The sequence below is a fragment of the Rhipicephalus sanguineus genome, chromosome 3, assembly GCF_013339695.2.
Source record: "Rhipicephalus sanguineus isolate Rsan-2018 chromosome 3, BIME_Rsan_1.4, whole genome shotgun sequence".
In the NCBI taxonomy this organism is placed as follows: domain Eukaryota; kingdom Metazoa; phylum Arthropoda; class Arachnida; order Ixodida; family Ixodidae; genus Rhipicephalus; species Rhipicephalus sanguineus.
Window position 1 is genome coordinate 213,642,519 of NC_051178.1, and position 4,828 is coordinate 213,647,346.

The 4,828-nt window shown below is 45.7% G+C and overlaps 1 long non-coding RNA gene across 1 annotated transcript; it reads left to right on the forward strand.

Moving 5' to 3' along the window:
• The first annotated feature begins 629 nt into the window (after positions 1–629).
• LOC125757759 (uncharacterized) lies at positions 630–3,859 on the forward strand. Its single transcript, XR_007415525.1, has 2 exons — positions 630–869; positions 2,830–3,859. It is a non-coding gene; the product is annotated as an uncharacterized LOC125757759 (long non-coding RNA).
• The last annotated feature ends 969 nt before the right edge of the window (positions 3,860–4,828 follow it).

Genomic DNA, 4,828 nt, shown 5'->3' on the forward strand with positions numbered 1-4,828 from the left:
GAAGTAAAGCGGCAAAGAATAAAGCTGCTAAAGATGAGAAGATGCAATTAAATGACGCTGACGAAACCCATGTCAAGGAACCAATAAAGATTAAAAATTCTGATGCTCTCAATTCTGTCTCGTGAAGTGATAAGCAGGACGGATGCACTGAGGGATAGTGGTCATCACTGGGAAACTTGTGTGACGCCAGACTTCGTGCTCTTCTGCAACATTAACTAGCGCTAAGGTATTCCTTACTTATTTGTACTCAATGTCATGTTTTGTAATAAAAGCAAACACCGCAGACCTTCGACGTGAAAAGGTAAGCAAACGCGAGAGCGCGGTTGTAAACGGCTCCGCCAGCCCGCCCGTAAGCGAGAGTCGCGGGAGGGGCGGCGTCTGCTCAAGGAACTCCGATTGCCCGCAGCGCCACCGCCGCAAGCATTCCCGAGAGGCCGCGGCGGAGAGCGGTGGCACTGAAGGGAAACATGCGTTTCGCCGGAGTCTGGGCTCTCTCGCGAACAATAGATGACGTCACTGCTACGTCACTCACGTGTGACGTCACTTGAAGACTTTTTTCCCCTAAGTTAGTTTTGACTTTTCCCCGTGTCGCCACGGAGTGCCTAGTATGTCACGTGCTTGATGAATTTCGTCCCTAGTGTCCTAGTGTCGTCTTCACCTCCGCCGGCGCTGTCTCCGCGCACGTGTCACGAAGTGTCGTCGGTGTCGTCAAGTAGCCGCAAAAGTCAATACTCCCATGAAATGCGACGTTTGTGGCGTTGGCCTGTCTTCACTGGAAAAATATGTGGAGCACCACATCGCAGCGCACAAATTCGCCGCCGACTACGTGCAGCAGGCGTTCCACAAAGATAAAGCTGAGTACCCACCCTGTTTTCAGTTTATAGTTGTTGGAAAAGACAGTGTCAGTGCATTTTTATCATTTTTTGTGGTGAGGCTGTACAGCACATGACCGCTTCCACGTACATTCACTGTGCCAGCTAGTTATAATTCGCATGTGCTTGTCGCGTAGAAAAAAAAAAAAAAGAAAACAAGTATGCACAGAGGCACTAATTTTCACAATTTTGCTCGATCACACTGAAAGTACTGCCGCTTGCGTCGCTTTTTTGTTTTCCCTCTAAAAACAAAGCAGAGCAAATATGTCCGGTGGATACATGATGTGTTGAAACAGGTGAGCGCACAAGACAGGGACAGTGATAAGGACACATAGAGCGCTACTTTCAACTAACATTTAATGCACTACACTCATCACGTGGTAACATCGAGTGCTTCAGAACAAGACTATCAAAAAAAAAATTAATTTTTTTTCTTCCTTACGCTTTTTTTTTTCTCGCTAAAGATTACAGGCGGTAACGTGCCCATGGAAACAGGGCGACAAAGCGAAAAAACCCTTGATACCATGGGCGTCCGGAGGGGGGTGCAAGGGGGGCAGCTGCCCCTCCCTGGAATTTTGGATAATATTTTTCTGTGCGGTAGCAATGTGTTACACAGCTTGATTAGCATACTCAGGTCCCGGCCTTCTCTATTTCCAAGCAATTTCGCACGTTGCACACTACTGATTAATCTTGCAGGTCATGTCACGGCACTGAAAGCTGTCAGTGCTGGATCTCTCCCCCCCCCCTTACACCCCCCTGCAATAAGTTCTGTGGACGCCCTTGCTTGATACCATACAGAAGTTTTTGACCGAGCTCATGAATGCGTTATCAACGGCAAAAACGGCTGTGTGATAAATGCGACATGAGATGAACATGGGTTTTAACAAAAAGCGGCTCATCCAAATGAAGAAACAATGATGCGGCTGAACAAAGGAGGCTGTAAAAAGGTATTAAAAATGGCCTTGAAAAGGTTAACACTTTAAAGTGAGAATAACAATAAACGTTTTGCAAAAACGCAGACTCTTTCTTCGAGAGTGACACAGAGAGCATGCTGACACAGCTGGGTCCGAGCTGTTCTGCACATGATGCATCATATATTTCTCGAGCTATGACAGCCTGGTCAAGAAAGGGGGTACAACCGCAAGCTGCACAGTGTAAGGCCATGTTGCCGTCAGACTTTTAAATTGTTGGCGTGTTCACGCAAGCGATCGTTAATACATTGGCCAGTTTGGCCTATGTAAACACATCCACAAGAGAGCGGAATCTTATACACGATGCCACATTTGCAAGACAAAAACCGCGTGGTGTCCTTCTTGCAGCATGTCAGGCCTTTCACTGTTCACGTTTACACGCTTGCACAGGCCTCCAAAGTTTGTTGGGGGCAGTAAGCACTACACTGACTCCTGCGCACCCTGCAGCCTTCTTAATCCTATGTGACACTTGGTGCACGTATGGGATAACAGCAGTTTTTGTCCCATCTCTGTTTTTTGGAGGCACATCACTGGTTTTCTTGAGTCTGTGCAACAAGGTCTCCGCAAGGTCACACAAAACTCTGGAAAACGTGTGCCCTCGAAGAAAGATTTTGTGTTTTTGCAAAACCTGTTGACTTTTATTGTTCTTACTTTTTAAGTTTTAACCTTTTAAAGGCTTTTTTTAATACCTTTTGATGACCTCCGCTGTTAAGCCGTATACTTTGTTTCTTCATTTGTATGACCCATTTTTGTTAAAACCCATGTTCATCTCATGTCACATTTATCACCCAGTCGTTTTTGCCGTTGATAGCACATTCGTAAGCTCGGTCAAAAACTTATGCTTCAGAAGTTTTTCAGAAAGAATATCAGTGCACTGAATGAGATCCCCCCCTTGGCTACGCCCCTGTAATCTATGTCTAAGGCCTTTGAATTATTTTCGTTGGTTTAATGTCTCTCTCTGATACTATGTTGTATTTGTATTACAGAATTCAGTGAATGGAAAGCTCAGGAAGAGGCGAACTGTTGGTTTGTTCTTCACACAGCTCCCAAAAAGCTGGCCAGTGGGGAAACGAGGAGCCACTACTACTCTAATAGATCAGGAGTGGCTAGGCCAAAGGAAGGTCATGGTAATCGTCGAGAAAAAAGTCAGGGTACCTGCAAGTCCGGTAAGATATGTCTTTCATTTATTACTGTGACGAAGAAGGAGAACACTCAGAGCCCGGCACCTGAAGATATCACCATAAATCCATAAATGTAAGGTACCAAAGAAAGCATTATGGCCATAAAGCAGAAATTAAGCACTTGAGGATGAGCGACAAAGAAAAGGCCAACGGGGTTAACCAACGTAGCAGAGGACCTGGAGCGTGGTGTGCCCATGAAAACCATATTGAATAATATAAGAACATCTGTTGGGGGCATGTAAGCTGAGGCCAGCACATTTGGCAGAACGCATAACTTTGCATAACATCAAACGGCAGTTTCACATTGCTGCTCCTGAACAGTGTCACACCAATGATGCTGTCAGTGTAGATATGTGGGTGAAAGCAATGTAAGACAAAGGTGAAACACTTGTCTGTCTGTATAAGGCACAAGGTGCAGTGGACCCAACTGGTACTTTTGGTGCAACAGATTTGGCCTTGCTTTGATGACAGAGCCACAAAAAGAGCTGTTAGAAGAATTGGGCACGGGCACTGTGTGTCTTGACTCAACACATGGAACTACAGGGTAACAGTTTGAGCTGACCACTCTTCTAGTGCTAGATGAAGTGGGATAAGGTATACCTATAGCCTATTTCATCTGCAACAGAATGAATGAGGAAAACTTGGCAGCTTTTTCAGGTCTCTTGAGTGTGCCATCAACGAAAAAGTGGCTGCTAAGACATTTATGTCTGATGACGCCTCACAATTTTACAAGGCATGGTCGTCAGTTATGGGTGTCCCTCAGCAGAAACTTCTCTGCACCTGGCATGTGGATAGGAATTGGCAGAAGAAGATACATGAGTTTGTAGAAAAACAACTGAGGCCAGACGTGTACCACAACGTGCGGACTCCTTTTAGAGTTCCTTGACCAGCAAGAATTTGAAAAGTATCTTCAATCATTCCTTGACACTGAGGAAGAAAAACTGAGGGATTTTCTGAAGTACTTCAAGGACAACTATGCAGTTAGACCTCAAGAGCGGGCCTACTGCTTCAGGACGAGGGCAGGTATCAACACCAACATGCACCTTGAGAGCATGCACAGGACGATGAAGCACAGCATGCTGGAGGGAAAGAAGAATAAGCGTGTTGATAAACTAATTTCTGCACTCATGGACTTGACATATCATTTTTTGATTAAGAGGGCAATCCAGATGATCAAAGGGCAAGAAGTTGAGTGCAGTTGAAAGGTACCACAGATCTGGCACTGAAATGGCAGGTTGTGCCAAATTAAACAAAGACGGCACGTGGACTGTGCCATCTCAGTCTACTAAAGGGCACTCTTATACAGTGACAAAAGTCGGGGATTGCTGCTTGCTGTCCCTTGAGATGCAATGAATGTGCAGTGTGTGCGCACCTGATACACTTCAAAGTGTGCAAGCACATTCACTGTGTGGTCATTGCTAACACATTGTCAAGCACTGACAATAACGACTATGAGAGCCCACCTGAAACAGTAACTGAACGAGTCGGGCATTGCACATAGTGCAAAGCATTGCAAAGCTGGAGGCGGCCACAACAGTGCCGAGCCAAAAGTCATGGATCGATCTCGGCCGCGGCGGTCACATTTCGATGGAGGCGAAATGGTAGAAGCCCGTGTACGTACGATGGCAGTGCACGTTAAAGGACACCAGATGGTCTATAGAACACCAGATGGTCAAAATTTCCGGAGCCCTCGACTACAGCGTGCCTTTACCTACCTCGTGGTTTTGGCACGTAAAACCCCAGAAATTATTATTATTATTGCCAATGATGACCACATGCCTCAACAAATATGAAAAGTACTATG